The sequence below is a fragment of the Toxorhynchites rutilus genome, chromosome 1, assembly GCF_029784135.1.
Source record: "Toxorhynchites rutilus septentrionalis strain SRP chromosome 1, ASM2978413v1, whole genome shotgun sequence".
Classification (NCBI taxonomy): domain Eukaryota; kingdom Metazoa; phylum Arthropoda; class Insecta; order Diptera; family Culicidae; genus Toxorhynchites; species Toxorhynchites rutilus.
Genome location: NC_073744.1, coordinates 20,856,108 through 20,874,644, shown reverse-complemented (window position 1 = coordinate 20,874,644; position 18,537 = coordinate 20,856,108). Strand labels below are relative to the sequence as shown.

The following is an 18,537-nucleotide window of genomic DNA, read 5'->3' as shown; positions in this document are numbered from 1 at the left end:
TCATTAAAGTCGGGCAAATATTCGGAAGCGGTTAAATTCCTCAATGAGCTTCTGCTTCTTTATTGTTATTGTACAGATCAGTGGTGTGTTATGAGAACGGTTCCGAAATGCTTACTAAAGCAGAATTGGAGGTGATTTGGTGCGCTTCGTAAAACATAGTACAGTTGAGATGAAAAAGTCAAGAATATCAGAAATTTTGTGGCATGTTTGGTATAATTCGAGAGCTTTAACGAACTGACGATTTTTGTGATCAAAAATGTGAAAATCATCTGTTCAAACGAAGCGGTCGAAGCAGTTTGCTTTATTTCTGTTCCATACAGAAATTAGTTTACATTATGAGTGATAAAAGATTATTTGAAATGAGTAAATAGAGCCTGTGTGAAAGCTTGTTGTTTGGATACACTGAATTAGAACTGTCAAAGAAGTTTTCTCCGAGAAATGCTGATGGACTTGAATAGAAGTTGCGCGCTCAATCATTGAACAAGAATATGCTCCGCTCGTGATAGTTAACTGGATTTTTAATCATCACAAAAAACCGGAAATTATACCTAAAATTTAATGATGATGAACGAATTCACTTCTACCACGAATAGTGGACCTCCATGAAGTTACCCTTTTTTGTTCATTTTATTTTACCTTTACACGATCAGACGCTGAACCTAATTTTCGACGGTTTTCAAGCATAAATCGGCCGATACTGCTGCAATTTCACGTTCGATATTCGTACGAAGTTCATCAATATAACGGCGTAAAATCACACGAACGAGGCCAAATGACTGGGCCATTTCGTGAGATAACACGCTCATTAAACTTGGTTTTCAATAAATCGATTGTTAAATTCGTTGTGTGGCTAGTGGCGCCGTCCTGTTGAAACCACATATTGTCCATATCATCCAATACGGGCCAAAAGTATTCAGTTATTATTGAGCGGTAGCGGTATTCACAGTACCGTGCCGGTCTTGATCATCACGGAAGAAGTGCGGCCCAATGACGCCGCCGGACCATAAAACGCACCAAACTGTATTTTTTCGGGATGCAATGGTGACTCATGGAGTTGCTTATTGACGAAGTCATTCAGCCAGAAATGAGTGTCATCGATGAAGATGATGAAAATCCGGATCATTTTCGGGCTGTTGCTCAGCCCAACTCACGAACATACGACGCTTCTGGTGGTCAAGCGGCTTCAGTTCTTGCGTCAATTTGATCTTGTGAGGATGTAGGCCAAGATGTTCAACGCTTGAGAACGACGTGTAAGAGATTGATTGAAATCCAAATTTTTCGAAAAAGCAATGTTTTTTGCAAAGAAAGATAACTCATTAGCTTCAATTTTATGTATCGATCATCTTAATCGGTTCAGTAGTTCAAAAGTTATGAATTTTTGTAGTGGAAAAAAGGGGGAAAATTGTTTTTTCGAACCATCGGTTAACTTTGAAAAATCATAACTTAAAATTAAAAAAAGGTGGATGGGTTATGCCTATAATATAACCGCAAGGTTGACGTAGGAATGCCGTTGGCTTAGTAATCATTTGTGTTTTTTTTCCAATTAGCAATAATCGCACCTCGGATGTTCCTCATTGGGTAGGACATCGCTGCTGCGCAGAGCTGTCTTTTGTATGTATTGATTGAATTATTGATTAAACTGGTGAATGAATGAAAAAAAAATACGAATTCAATTGCAAACAAATCCCAATTTAGGTCAACTCATGCATTATGGTAGTGGTTATGGCAGCAAATAGTTATCAACATTTTGCCTAATCATCAAACGGTATGCGTAGAAGTTCAATGGAAGGAATAGGAATATGCAGTCTTGAATAACCGAGCCAAAGCGTTGCATTTGTACCCGCTTTTGTAGACCGTGTTAGCAAAACGAATTCCGGAGTGTAAAAATGCATGGGGGTATAAAAGCACTGCCGAGATCTGCAATGCCGATTTTCCCAACTCGTTGGTTTCGGAATCTGTGTTGGGAAAACACTTTCCGATTTGCAGAAACGCAAGCGAGTACAAAAATACCCGCTGCTTGCATCTAATTTTCAATACTAGTTTCCTCAGATTCCATGGTTTTGAATTCTGTGTTAGCGAGTACAAAAGTACCCTCTGCTTGTATCTATTTTGCGATGCCGATTTCCCCAGGCTTCATGGTTTTAAAGTCTGTGTTAGGGAAACATTCCGAATTGCAAAAGCGCAAACGAGTACAAAAATACACGCTGCTTGCATCTAATTCGCAACCAGTTTCCTCAGATTCCATGGTTTTGAAGTCTATGTTAGGGAAACATTCCGATTTGCAAAAGTGCAAACGAGTATAAAAGTACTCGCTGCTTGTATCTATTTTACAATGCCGTTTTCCATTGGCTCCATGGTTTTGAAGTCTGTGTTAGAGAAACATCCATTCATTCCAGCGATGGTGCCTCAATCGTTGCGCAATCATAACTGAGTAGATTTCCGAGTGACACTCGCTTTTATACCGATTGGTGTGATTTCAATAACCTGTTTTGGAAGTAATTTTAAGGCTATTAAAACAAGTTTTTGGGTCAAAAAGTAACAAGCATAGAACGCGTAGACATTTTATCCTTCGAATGAAGTGTTTATTATACCATTTCGTTCAGTTGTTTAGGAGCTTTTAACGCTCAAAATCTCGTTCTCCGGCGTAACGCTCTCGTTTTCGAAACTTTGAATTTACACCCCAGTATAGAAATGAAAGACGTAGTCCTACGTCAAAAATAGCATCTCTGATATCGAGAGATGTTATGTAAAAAAATCTCGGTTTCAAGAAAAAATATAAAAAATAGCGCCCTCTAGTCCAAAGCCATGAAAACAATAGGAAACGACTACAATCAATAATTACGAAAACAAAATCCATTTTTTCTGCAGGTTCAATATTGTCATTTTTAGAAAAAGTGGAGAAAAATTGATCTTTCGGACCACCCTAAAATGGAAATGGGCACCCTAATAAAAAAATATGAAAAAATACGGGTCTAATTTTTTGCGATAAAGACCAAAATTACCACTTTTGAAAAATATCTGTGAACCACTACAGTGGTAGACATTCGTTTAGCCGCAACCTATTTGTCCTCAATATTTTTAAAAATAAGTCAATTCTTTGTACAGTTTTGTTCATAAAAGACTATTATTGTTTATTTTCATCGAATTCATTCTAAAAAAGTATAAATTCACTTTTTGATTTCTAAGTAATTCAAATATGTGGAATCAGGGTGGACATTCGTTTAGCCGCATCCTAAAATTCCAATAAACGAAAATTTGTGCGGCAAATTTCGAGTCAAATCGGTAGCTTATATTTAGTATATTCACCTCCAATTCAGATCGCTTAGAAAACTAGATTTGGCATCGAGTCAGACAGCTCTTAAAACGTTGCCATATTGATTATAGCCCAACACTCCAGCCTTGAGACTGGAAATGTTGTCAAATTGTCATCCGTTTGCATAAACCATCTCGGCCAAGATTCTCCATTCTCTATGGGATTGCGATCGACAATCGTCATTCAAGAAACGGAATGTCCTTCTCGGCAAACCATGCCTCCGATTACTTGGAAACGTGGATCTATGCATGATCCTGCTGAAAAAACGACATCCTTGGCGATTAGAAAACTTTTGTTCACTGAATATCTTTATTATTTTCCGCCCCTCTTCCGTCAATAGAATACCTTTCACCATTCCTTTAAATTCTACGTAAATCACTAATCTGACCAACTTCTTACATTGCACATCTAATATTTATCTTGTAAATTGAACATTACCAAGTATTTTTTTCAAAAAACACAGATACAGGCTTGGTGATTATGCGAAAACTCGATTTTTATGCCCTGCGGCTAAACGTATGTCTCGGGAAAAAACAACGTTTGAATGTTTATATCCACCGATGCCGCCTTGTGTGTGTGTGATTGAGACGCACGTCCTTTCAATAAAATTGACTTAAATATACTACCACTACAGCAAATAAGTATCCCGATAAAAAGAACATTCCTGGTTGTGTGTTTCAAGTTTTTTTTTCAAGTGCGGATAAACTAATTTCTATCACTGTATATTGGTTTGGCATGGAATGACTTTGTTATCGGATATTTGGTACTTCATCATGATGCTTGGTACTTCATCATCAATATCTGAAGGCGAAACAAAAGATTTCAGTCATACTGATCCATCCTGTTACTCCCTTTTCGTATTCTTCATACAAGCTGTCAAAAAAGTCCTGCGGTATTTCCGCGAGGTGTCGTTGTAAGCGCGTAGTTCTAGTTGTATTCATTGTATCGAGTCATACTATAGCTTGTTGGAAAGGTATTTGTGCGCGCTATAATATAGTCCTTGACAGTGTTTTGTTTGGTTAAGTCGTTCGTGAGTTATAGTGTCGCAAATATGTGAATTAGCCGAGAAAGACCGGCATAGTAGCAGCCGTAGAATCGGCCAAGAGCTGGGGATAAGTCATCAAACCGTTATTAACCATTTGAAGAAGCTTGGATTCACAAAGAAGCTCGATGTATGGGTGCCACATACGTTGACGCAAAAAAAGGGTATTATGAAGTTGGCATCTCATTGGGAACAAGTCATCGAACAAAACGGCGCATATTTGACTTAAAACAGATGATTGTAACTAATTTTATGAACAAATGAAAATTCAAAAAAAATACCGCAGGACTTTTTTGACAGCCTAATATAAGTGAATTCAAATGCTTTTATATTTATGCATAGCGATGCACCTCAGAAATAAATGTTCCTTTTTGTTCTGTTCTATTTTGTGGTTTTTTTTAACCCTTTCGCGTATGATTTAATTCTAAAATGAGAGGACCAATGATAACGCTTCGATGGGTCACGCATCGAGTAATTCCACTACTCTGTTGAACGTCTTAGCGCCTTGTGATATGTAAGCGCATCACGAGAAAGACTCGATGTTGTACGTTTTGGCACAATCATTTCACTTTGATTGAGACTCGATGTTATACGCGAAAGGGTTAAACTAATGCATCTCGTTAAAATAATTCCGATGTTACGATAAAGCTGCTATTCAAAAGTGTCCCTGATTCGGTAGAGTAAATGATAAAGGGATGAATTGTGTCATGTTCTCCATTCCAATAACCAAGGACCGAAATTTTAATGGGTGAACAATGAAAACGACTCTCCTTTCAGTATCTTCGCTTCGGCTAGGACTGGCATTCGCCGTCAACATGCCTTGAATTGACTAGAAATGAAATGACGAGCATTAAGAGCGACGGTGACTGATGAACTATTCTGGCGAACGGTTATTTTAATTGACGTGAAGAATGAATACAAATCTGCTTATTCATTCAACCTGACTTCAATCCACACTGTTACTCCTCCTGACTTGTATCTTGTTACTCGCGTACACAATCTTATTTTAACGTCCATATAAAGTGAAACACAAACTTGATTTCTGATACAAAAAAGTAGTTTCACCATTATTGGACGGATCCATTGTTTACCCACCGTGAACTCAAACCAACGAACTTAGATAGTTACCAAGTATGCTACAAGGGTCCTCGCTTTAGTATTCGTAAATAGCGTGCAGTTTGGGAGGAATTCTAAACAAAATTTTAGCTCACTCTGTCTCCGAGTTCAATTTTGTGAAAAAATAATACAGAAAAGCTGGTTCATATCAACAAAATTCACAAATTTGTCAGTGTTTCTGAGCACAACGTCGCACGCTATTTTATATGTGTAAGTAATTTCCGTGTACGATACAAAAAAAAACCTAGCTAATCTATAGTATATGTCAAACCACGTTGAACTCAAACATCATCGATACATGCATACGTGATACATGAGAGAGAGAGAAACGAATTCAGTTTGAGGAGAGTCACCTTAATATGCAATGAAGTCCGTTTGACGGGGAACAATTAAATGAGATAGTCGAATCTTAGAGTCAGATAGCAACTAAACGGCCGAATGACTGATGAGTCATGTTGACGGAGAAACTGCTGGAGGAAGCCAATACTCACCTCCAATTGGATGCGAGGACGAATTTCTTCATAGTCACCTGACTATCCTCAGTTGAATATGACTTCGCCGAGTCCTGCCAATAACCACTTTGAGCGGCATCTAAAAGAACAATTGAATTAGAAAAATCACACATTTCTCAGTCTGCAATTTAACAATTAATTTTTCAGAATAAATTTTCCCCCTTTTTTCATAAAATGACTTTTTTTTTCAAAAAATTCATAACTTTTCAACAAATGGACCGATTCAGATGATCGACATATCAAACTGAAGCCAAGCTTGTCTTCTTCGAAAATATACTACACTTGCGGAAAAAAATTGATTTTGATTGCGGGCTTATTGATTGTATTGACTTTTAATAGCTTACATGGTTGAAGATAGATGCCGCTATTTTTTTCTTGGAAAAAGAATAGCTTATTGGCATCAATTCGATATATCGATCATCTGAATCAGTCCAGTACTGAATATTTGAAAAATATCTTTTTTGGAAAAAATGTAACAAAATCCAATGAAATCGGAGCCACTCGAATCCTGTTGGTTCGTCATCCGGTGAAAAATGCCCATATATTTTTTTATTTTTTATACAAAAAAATACGGTCTATTTTCACAAATAGGTCGAAAATAGTTTAAAAAAACAGTTTGAATACGGAATAAGAAACTAAATTCCGTATGTCGATTCTCAGTATCTCCTGGAAATTTTTTTAAAGTCCATTTTTTTCTGTTAAATCATGTTCTCATATGTTGGAAGTGAAGGAATGAATGATTTGTATCATTTTAGCAAAAAATGCCTAAAAGGCTATGCATCCGTTTACCAAGCGAGCTATCGCGGGTTTAATCCCTCGATCCCATTAATTGATTGGTCTTTTTCAAGGCTAGAGACGAATAAACTTTGTAGATTAAAGAAAATAAGTGTGGTTTAATGGCTCTATGAAGCCACTGATAATATATAAATCAATCAATCTTGCATGTTATAATTATGTTCAGTTATTATTCCAAAAATGGATAAATTCTTTCGCAAAATTGAAACAAAATAATTAACGTTAAATTAATATGGTGAATACTGACAGCGCGTGGTGAATATCGGAAGTTTCAGTTCAATTTATCAGCATCAAGAACGCTACTTGTACCCTTCACAACCTCACACCTCGTACCTGTCCCTCGCATTGCAAGGGGCTACCATGTTTGAAGCCATGTTTTGAAGACATGTCATGAAGACACCCGCATTCTCCCCACAGCGCAGTGTGAAACCGCTGAATCCGCAACGTAATCAACCGTTTCGACCGCTTTTTGCCGAGTCACAACGACTGGGGCATTGGTTCCATCTCCGTATTAGCGTTGTTGAAATCTCATCCGATTCAGCACGTTTAATGTATAATATCTTTTCGATTTTTTTCCTCGGCGTCATTAATTAATACCCTGGCAATTTACTTCAAACGACAGAGCGCAGGAGTTTCATCCCTGCCCTGCCGCTCAGCAACAATAAGCAGTAGCAGCAACGGGTAGCGATGGTAGCGAGGGATTGTCGTGACATTCGCTGGCGTGATGACGCCAGAACGGGGTTCTTGATTTCCCTAGCACACGGCCTGGCAAACATTTTACGAGACCCAGGAATTACGAGCCAGTTTAAGTTAGAATAATTATGGGTCTCATATTTCTTCATCCGTGCCTTTGCTGCTTGCTGCTCCCGGCGGGCCATCATCAGGAAGTTAAGCGATCCATCCGGGGAGCCTGTAGGCGGCACACGGTAAGGTTGGTTGCTCGTTTCTTGACTTGAATGATGTTTTCAACAAATTTGATTACTTTTCCCAACTCCCAGGGGGTGGGGGAGACCTGCGGCAAAGGTTGTAATGATTCAACAAAATGTGGAAAAAAAAATGTATGAACATAGGCGATGACAATTGAGGGAACGGATGTTTACGGTTTAGTCAATATAAACATGTTTTGAATTGTTCCACGTCCCTGGCCAAAATTCACGATACTGCCAAAGCTCGGTCGGTCGATCATTTGCATAAATCCTTCTTACTGGGGAATGGCTTTTTACGGGGAAGCCTAACAAACGGTACGTACCTTAATGCCACCGGAAGCATGCCGACATTGTTTACAATCAATTTTCTATCTCTGTTATTGCGGAGCAAAAAGCGTAAGCTTCTGAAACGTAAGATAAACAAGAGAACTGTATAAATATGAGGATTGACTGGAACAACTGGGAACCTGTACGTGATACTGAAATTGCAATGTAGTGAAGAGAATTTCGAACGGGATACTTTGGAATGTGCAATAACGAATAAGCCGAGTTCAGGTACAGAGGCTTTCAGAGCATTATGATGGCATTACATTCAAACTATTAAACACAAACAAATTTAATTTAGGACATATTTAGGAGGTCGGATTCTCCCATAAATTTAGCATTTGATGTTCGCAATTATTAAAGCAATGTTGTGTGAAACGGTTCCCGGAATAAATCGCCACAGAAAACGACTGCAACAGAAACCACCGCTTATAAAATGTGTAGTAGGCTATAAATATTGTGGCGCGGTATTGTATTTCAAAACAAGAATTAACCGGGCAAACGTATCGCCCCAGGCAAACGTAACGCCCCGGGCAGACGTATACCGTCCGACGCTCGCTAGAGCTCGGTCGGACATTGCTAAAGGATCGTATCCTATGTTTCAAACTAACCGGGCAATCAGTGGATCCCAGGTTTGCGTGCGAGACACCGCCGCTTCCGACGGCGGGTCGGCGGTGGACTCGGATTGCGTCATCTTGGCGGCATGGGCCGCCTCGATTCCTTATCCTCGCCAAATGGGGACTTCGTCCCCATTACATTGTCCTCAGAATAAATTTCGAAAAACGAGAACAAGAGAATAAATTTATAATAGAAATGTGAGGCACATGATGTTTTTCCCGCGCCAAATATTTCTAGCCTACTACACTTTTTCTAAGCGGTTGTTTCTGTTGCAGTTGTTTACTGTGGCGATTTATTCCGGTCACCGTGTGAAACAGAGAATAGTCATTTTCGAATATAGTTATTTTGATTTTGAGTATGAAGCGACTAATGTTCCAAATCGGTACCATTGTAAGCAATTTAGAGGTCTGGGGAGCACTGCTAAATTTGGGGCTTGATTACCAAGCCTGTTAGGCTGCTCGGCATGCCAAAAGTAGTGGCGATAAAATTATATACATATCCAATTAGCAGATTACAAAGGATTTGATTCGATTGGGCCCATGATGCCCCCACCCGGGGACAGATAATAAATGTCAACCGCTCCATTGTTTGCGGAGGTTAGATCTTGCATATTGATCCTCCGGGAGGCGGGATGTTGATTTACTCGGAATAATTCAACGAGAGCTAATACGACGCCACATCTCGGTGGGGGAAGAGGCTATAAAATCAGAGTGTGAATTTGTTAGTTGTGCGTGACAATAATTAAACACCGGATACAACTTTCACGAAACGGTTGGTTGGTTTTAATCATTATGGCATTAAAGGATTATCACCGGAAGCAGAGTGCACAGGGAAAGAAAACACGGAATTGGTAATTTATTTGCCAATTTGAGATTAGCAACGCACTTTTTTACGCTCGAAACAATTTCCGGTTGGTGATTACGGGGGGTTATTTATCCGAAAACAGTCAGTACACTTTCATCTTCACTTGGCACTAATTAATGCATACTAAACTACCTCGAGAGATCCTTTTCATATCGCACTTTGGGGAGCAATCAACACAATCGTGTGCGTACAAACTGAATCTCCCTCGAGGACAATTAAGTTTATCGGTGCTAAAGATAAAAAAAATCCAACCGTGCGGGATTGGAATAACAATCGCAAGCACGCAAATCTCTTCCGTCGCACGCCATTGTGGAATGGAATTTTTAATTGTTCATCCTTCCGGTATTTGTGGTCAAAATTATGTGGGTTCGGGCAGCGGTTTCGATACTCGGATTGTCCAAATCTCCATCCCCCAACTCGAAGCTGAGAAACGAGAATAATGCTATCTGTTAAATCAACATTTTTTCCCATTAGTATAATATTCATTCGGTTTTCCTTTTCTTATCTCGTTTTGCAGGTAAGGCCAACGGTATTCCGTGCGAAGCGAAGGTTGCGTTCGGCCCACTGGTAGGTAAGTGCCCGGCGCAGAATTCAATTCAATTCCGCCGAATACGGTAACATATGGGACCAGGATGCAGGATGTATGCAAATTCGCTTTCGTAACGTGGTTTTAACAAGCCATCATGGGAGGTGGGTGGTCGAAAAAGGGTGCCTCATGAATAAAATAAAATTGTGAACGATGTTGCCCTAGTGTAGATGGGAAATCGGTTACCGCATGTTCGAAATCAACAACGAATTGTACGACTGCGGTATGATAAGTATCTGGTCTAGGACAAAGATTGCGCTGCTGATATTCTAAAACGTGATATTTTTCATGAATACAACATATCATTACTGCATCATGATTGCCAGACTGTTAAGGAACTGGTTGGGGGAATTTTGACCCCCAACTGAGCTACACTTGTTTTCTCTCAATCAATAATGTTCAATCATTATATCAAGCTTCAAATTACCAAATATATCATAAAATAAAAGAGATGATTTTTGGACATTAAAATTTGATGCGGGGTGATTTGGACCGTGATTTGGTCCAGTGTGTGTTTCATCGAAAAAAAAGCATACTTATGTTTATGTAAAGTATTTTGGAATAATGTTATGTCATTTTTCCTATTTTTGATCCAGTTTACATAGAATTTATTTTACCCTATTCTGAAGGCTTTCCATAAACTTGAAACATATGAAGACATTTTCAATTTTTTTTGGAGAAATTCCATATTTTTAGGTTGTTACTTGAAAGTTATTACTTCTATTATTTTGTCCACTACTTAAAGCGAATTTCTCCGGGGTGATTTTACAGCTGTAACATCAAATGGTAACATACAATTAATTGAGACAACAAATCATATTTTCGGACATATTCATCAACATCTTCAACGCTTTTCAATTCTGTTTTGCTGTAATAGCTAGTTTTTTTCTCTCAGTAAGTTGAAAACATCAGCACATGTCAAAATATGAAAATATTGCCAATTACGCAGTTCAAGTGGGGTAACATTCATAGTTGCATCTATCGGTTGGCAAATTTAGGTTCATATTTACATACATTTTTCCATTTTTTCAATTAATAATAAATAAAAAAACCACAAGAGACTTACCTTGCATTAAAATAAATTTTCCTAATCGAAATACTTGATTTTATGTAGGAAAACATTTTTTAGAAAAACAGCCAGAATGCTGGACGTCGACGAGCGTCGCAATTCAGTAACGAATAAGTCAAGAAGTGTGTTGAGCCTCATCAAATGCTTTGCACCTAACTTTGAGCAGGATTAAGATATTAACAAGTTCTGCATCGCAAAATGTTTGTATTGATAAGTTCTAAAAGTCGTACGAAGATAGTTTTGATAAATTACACTACTTTTTGAAAAAGGCAAAACAAATTGTGGATTTTTTACAAAAACTTATAACTCAAAAACTGTAATACCTACAAAATTCTAGTCAGAGAATGAAATGGAGGAAATTGTTTGAATTTTTATTAAAAAATACCAAAAATTTCGCTGAAATAAAAAAAAAATTAAAAATTAAAATATTTTTTTTCAAAAACGCATTTTTTTAAATTCTCAAAAAAATTATATTATATAAATTATAAAATAATTAATTATATTATTTAAATTATAAAAAAATTAAAAGCCCTTAGGATTTCCAACAAGTCACCCATACATCGGAAGATGGGCACTTTTACAGGAAAAAAGTTTTTCTAATAACAACATTTTCATGCTTTTCTTTGAAAAATTTCTATTAATGTTTAATTCGTGACCCTTTTATGTATAAATTATCATGATTTACATGCTCTGTCTCCTTTTTTCTATTTAGAAACATGTCAAGCACATGTCAAACGAGAGAATTGACACACAAAAATGTAACGAGTAAACCATTATTTTTTCATTTCCATACAACAATTCCTTATGTTCCAGAGACTATAAAAAATATTAAGATGACGTTTTCTACGAAAATTCATAGTTTAATAAGATCAAAACTGTGTCAAATAAACTATATCGCTATCTTAACTTTAAACAAAATTAGGATTAGTTGTATTTTTTTTTTCAAAGAAAACATGAAAAAGTTAGAAAAACTTTTCCCATGTTTTTCCGACGATGGACGACTTCTTGGAAATTGTAAGGGCTATTCATATATTTTTTTTGAGAATTTAAAAAAAATAGGTTTTTTAGAACAATGAATTTTGATTCTTAAATCATTTTTCAAAAAAAAATTTTATGAAAACAATTTACTACATTTCATCCTTTAACCAGAATTTTGTAGGCATATAGTTTTCGAGTTATATTTTTTTGCAAAAAAACAAGATATTTTTTGGCCCTTTTTCAAAAGTGGTCTAATCCTATTTTCGAAAAAACTAGTTCATCTGTTATATTTATATTCAACCCGTTGAATAATTTTATAGGGCAATTCGGTTTAAAGCAGCAATGTGCGAAAAGTATATAGCCTCACAAAAAATAAAACCTAAATATTGTGTCCTCTATCTTTATCCAAGTAAAGTATAACAATAATTACGAAAATTAAATCCAATTTGTTAGCAAATATTATATGAATGAAAAAAATAAAAAATGCAGGTCAAATATTTTGCCAAAAGAAGTAAAACTACTAATTTTCACGAAAATATTATAACCTCTATATCGGTTTGACATGGAATAGCTGTATGATAATCATTACATTTATTTTTTTTTATTATCATATAACCATCTTTATTTGAGACTATTCCTTATCTCCTTATTCCTTATTCCTAAACTTCTCTTGAATTTGAAGTTTGTTTTTCAACAAAATTATTTCAAAATTAATAAACCACTTAACAAAAAAAGCAAAAACTTAAAATACACTGATCCAAAAACGCAAATGAAATTTGCAAACATTTGCCAATAAGATCTTTCTCACAAATGGACAAAACACCATCTTCAAAGTTTGATTTTTTCAGCTGCAAAGTACTGATTGGATTTGTTGATTGATAGTACATGTTTGTGTTACGTCATTTTGACAGCAATGGAAATTGATTACATTATATTAAAAAATAAAAAAAAGTGTTTTGAAGTAAGTTCAGTAAAACAAAAGTTCTACTTATAATTTTATTCAAAAATAAAATTTTTGAGTAATGTACCTACTAAGACTGAATTTCGAGAATGATTTCATAATTTTCTTCTACATTAATATTAAATATGTTATAGTCTCAGTTAAAATAGAAACAACTATAGGAAAGAGAACGATGCTTTGGTATATGAGAATTAAGATACAAATAATCTTCTAATATTCTTAGTAGAATATACGTCTTCTGGACAAAGTTTTCTTTTATTTGTGATATTAGGAATACTGACATAATTTTCTACATCAAACATTGCACAATGGTCCATGAGGTGCATTTAAGAGGAAATTAGCATTTAGAGCTCGACAGTTATTCTCTAGACAAAAACTGTCTTCGACAAAGTTGTTACATATGATAGAGCGCTTATTTTAATGTTGCAAAAAATAGGGTGACCAACATTTTCGATGAAATAAAAAATCTATCTTACTTATCTTTATAGATAGAGGTAAATATTGTAGTCCCAGTTATTTGCGATATCTTTGCAGAACAAAGTTTTTTTCTATCTCTTGAAATAACGGACCTTTTTTTAACCGCCTTTTTTCTAAGTTGCGTTAGGGTCACCATGAAAAAAAAAGGTTTTTTTTCTATCTTTTAAATTTCAAATTCTACATACAAACTGTATTCAAAAGACTTTTAGATCTTACTAAAAAGAATATTTTGCGATGCAGAACTTGTCAATATCTCAACTTCACTCAAAGTTATTGATATTTCTTCCCAAAAAACACGCTATCTGCTATCTGCTATCTGTTTGTCATTTTTTTCTGGGACAAACATAAACAAAGTTTCTTTGCGGCATTTCAAAGAGAATAGTTCACTCTACATGATGTGTGTTTTTCAAAACTATGTTATTTTTTGTGTTTGAGTGAATTCAAATTGGAATCATGAGTATTTGGGTGAAAAACCATCAATAACTTTGAGTAGGATTAAGATATTGACAAGTTATGCACCGCAAAATGTTGGGGTTGATAAGCTCTAAAAGCCGTACGAAGACAGTTTTGATGTAGAATTTTAAATATGAAAGTTATTCCAAAAAAACCCGTTTTTTTTAAATAACTGGGGCTAAAACATTGTTTAACTATGTTTATCTCTATCTGTGAAAATAAGAAAGTTAGATTTTTTATTCCATCGACAATTTTGGTCATCCTATTTTTGATAACATAAAAATGAGCGCTTTATCATATGTAAATCATGTAACATTCTTTTCTAGTGCAATTTCTTCCCTTCCATACATTTTTCTTTCGTCTGGTAATAATGGTAAAGTTATATTATTCATCATAGCGTTCTAATGTTTCAGTTTAAATTCAGACGAGAAAGAATATTTTCCACGCAACTGTTTTTACCCTAAGCAGAGCAATTACATTTGAAGCATGTGCTTTGACATTTATGCATCTTTCCGTTACTACTTTTTTATGCTACTTCTTAATAATTAATCTCTTCCCTTACTATTTGATTTCTAACAGGACGGCCCAAACACGATAACATCAATGTTGAGAATAAAAACGTACGATTTATTGCTACGTACAAAATTATTAACCGGGAACTGGTAACTTTGTAAACTTTCATTACACTCCAATTGAACAATAAAAATATTTTTATTTCAGTGTACATGTTTACTAGCACTATTTGATTACCATCAACATCTCCAAATCATTCTGCAAAAATATGTTTGAAGATTGGTTTCATAAATTGTATACAGATGTCAATATAAATTTTCTGAAAAAATAGATGAAAGAATGTTTTAAACCAAAAACACAGCTTATATTATGGCAACCCTGGTATTAGCCAGGGTTAGCACTCTCGTGGGCTAGTGGTTAGGGTTAAGGTACACCGGGGCAAGTTGAGGGTAAGTTAAAACGGAAATCACATTTTTCACTAGAAATGATGGATTGACGCGATAAAAATCTATAAAGTAAACATTATCTTTAAGCCCACATTATGACAGCCATTACCAGAATATTGGAATGCATTAACGCAATCCGCACCTTTGTTTACTCTTACTTGATCCGTGAAATCAATACAAATATTTTTGCGCGCTGACTGAATCGGTCCAAAAACACAGATTTTTTCGAAAATACCGCCCAAGTCGCACGTCAGGTAATCAAATAGGGATAACCAAGTGCAGTGGTTTTGAAAACCAAACTGAAAAATCTTTTTCCTTATAGCTCTGAGCATTTAAACCATGTTTTTTTCCAACACTGGGGAAAGTTGAAACCAGTGAAGATAGACTATTTTCAAAACATTGCTGCAGATGCCGGACGTTATTTGTCGATGATTGCTGTATGAATGAATGATAATAAATTTAAAAAATATGAATCATTTATATTTCGTTCCTCAGTATGTTCAACATAATTTCTGAATACACGGACCCAATACAAGTAAAATTTGGTAGTTTTGCAACTAGATGTCGTTCAAATATTACGTAACTTAATTTTTTACTATTTTAGACTCCTTCTTCCCTACACAACATGAAACAAATCGTCATTCGTATAAAAATGTTTAGATTTAGTTGGATTTATTCCTAAACAAATTTCCACAAGCCATCCCCTCGGGGGTCTCCGTAGCCACATTGGTTGCGCGTTCGCTTAGTAAGCGATCGATCGTGAGTTCAAAACTCAGGACCCTCATTGACCATCTTTGTGTTGTTACAGAATAACTACGTCCACGCAACAATCATCAGCGATGGAGATCGATCCACGGTCGAAATTAGATCGATTCATCCATACAACTGCTCTGCTCTGCAAGGCACATCGGGCTGCTGTTCTATAAATAGCTCAACAATGTTCAATCAACTTTCTCCGCTGTCCGGTGGTCTAACTGGATAATGGAAGAAAAATACAATACAGAATACTCTTACGCCTAAATGGCTACTGTGTAAATGTACCATATGCAATGGTATAGAAGAAATACTGGCGAATGGCAACTGTGTAATGTAATGTGCTATAATTATAGATATGATAACCATGTGACATGTACACGATTAAAATTCGGCTCTGTTACAGCTAAAATGCTAATGAGCCTGAAATAAATAAATGGGATAAAAAAAAGCCATCCCCTCCTTCCTTTTCAAGTGCGTTACGTAATATTTGAATATTTGAATGATCCCATAAACCTCAACAGTGGCCGTTTCGAGTAATACAATAAAAATAGTATTCTTGATGTTATTGTTTCGTATATTAATTCCTAGTATGTTGTGTTCATTGTGTGTATTAGACTACTCCCCCACATCTCATGTGTACCAAAACCCTTTTTTCCTAATGTTTATATGTAATTCTGTCAATTTAGTGTTTCATAAATCAGTTGTAGATAGTTCGAGAAGCAAAACCGCACATTAAACTCATGATAATTCCGCGTTTCAACTTACCCCGCTTTACGAGACAACGGGAAACAATGCATATGAAAAAATTTTCAAAATTGATATTTTCCGAAGCATCCAGTGTGAATCCCAATTTTTTTTATCGAAAGTCATCTGTTATACCTTGTATATACTGCAAACAGATTTCAATTTAGTGATCTAGTGATTTTTCAAGATAACTTTCAAGTTGAACTTTGAAAAAATCGTTCCAACTTGCCCTGGTGTACCTTATATGAGAGAAGTACAAAAAAATTTGAATGAAAATTGATGGAACGACTAGTGGCTGATTCTCGTTCGACAGACACCAAGGGAAATTATAAAATTTAATTTTTATATGAAAACACATTCATCGTTCATTTAATACATAACTAAAGTTCACAATAAATAAACAGATCGTACCTATCAATCATAATCTTACCGCAAAGGGTTAGGATATACCTTCATTTATTTCAGTGGTACAAACTTTATCTGTCCTCTAATGGGTAGTCGCTTTGAACGAGAAACTACCATTCTTTCTTTTCCATATTTCGTCTTTTTTAATTTGAATTTGCAACTCTAACTCAACCTGATTTCTTGTGTAGGTATTTTTGTAACACAATGTTGAAAAAACACAAAACACATAAAAGCTCGACATTATCGAAAAAAAATCGGTGGCTTTGATCATGCTGATAGGTTCATGGTTTGCTGGGACGAATAGTTAGTGACAACGAAAAAAAAACTTGATAATACAATAATACGAAGATTAGACCAAGGAAAGTGAAGTGTAAGGTAAAACGTAATGTCAGAATTGCCGTTCGGACGTATCCCGTAAGTTTGAACTTATTTACATAGATGGTATCCAAACAACACTAAACATTGACTACAGTTTCGCCGGCACGGTTGATTGTCGTTATGAACCAGCACAAAAAACAAAGCTGCAAATTATGCGCCAGTGGCGGTACCACGATCAAAGCACTCCCTGAATCACATTAGCCGAGCCAGCTGGCGGAAGCATATGCATAAAGGTTACTAGGTTACTATTTTCAACGACAACTGTTTATTTATTATACTGCTTCAAATACCTTCGACGAAATCAAATGTAACCATACCAACGTAAGTAATAACATAAACAAATCCAAACTTTTCGTCTTGTCATTCCTCATACGTCTTTTCTAAATAGTGTAAATTACGAGCCACCTGTTAACTCCACCATCTTGGATTAGACACGGAACTATACATCACATCCTCCAATAAAAGTGAGGTTATTGTAATTGCCGCTCAACAATTAGTGAAAAATTCCGATGCATTAGAGAAAATCATGAAGACAGTCAAATAAAATAGATATTCATAGACATTCGCAACGGTATCAATTGCCTATTAGAAATACAGTTGTGATGATTCAGTAGAGTATGAGTCTATGGTTTTTAAAGCTGTGACCGCTGTTTCCAGCTGTATCCATCAGTTTGACTCCCTTTGTTACTAGAAACAGCTTTTCATACCCCAAAAAAGGGTTCTATTTTGGATTAAATTGAGATGAATCGATCTGCCGAAGAAACAAGTCAAAAGTGTAACAGAGTAAGTGTATCTAACACTTCGCGCCGCACGATGGTGACGCATGGTGTCTCATAATGCAGAAAAATTACGCCTACATCATAAAACATGCCTATTTCTCGCTGCTCTGGAACATTTGCGCGAGGATCTTCTCCGAACATGCATACACCGTTCAGATAGGCTCTCCTGTTTTGGGAAATGTGCTTTCAAACGACGATCCACAGTTCGCCATTCATTCGGAATTTGAGTGGCAACATAACATTTCCATCCGTCAGGTGATGGATGAGAAGAAAAGAACATAAAATCGCTTTCTCTCTCAATTTAGGATTCCAGTGCACTTCTCCGGTCCTGTGTTAGCATAGATGCTTTAAGGTGTTGGGGTAAGAAGGGCAAAAACTTTGCTAAAATAGGACTCGACATTATAATTCCCAGTCACGGGCTATTCAGTGTGCAGTGCACGCGAAACGAAACATATTCACTTTGTTTCACTATCGCGGAAGAT

General features: G+C 36.1%; 2 protein-coding genes across 2 annotated transcripts in view; both read left to right on the top strand.

Annotated features, from left to right (window-relative positions):
* The window catches only part of LOC129763563 (calexcitin-2-like), a 99,483-nt gene that overhangs the window by 15,710 nt on the left and 65,236 nt on the right, over positions 1-18,537 (top strand). The gene's annotated exons all lie outside the window — the stretch shown is intronic.
* Positions 8,414-18,537, top strand: part of LOC129763562 (uncharacterized) — a 212,654-nt gene continuing 202,530 nt past the window's right edge. Inside the window, exon 1 of the mRNA XM_055762758.1 lies at positions 8,414-8,954. The gene's annotated coding sequence lies outside the window, so the exon portion shown is untranslated. The remainder of the gene's footprint in view (positions 8,955-18,537) is intronic.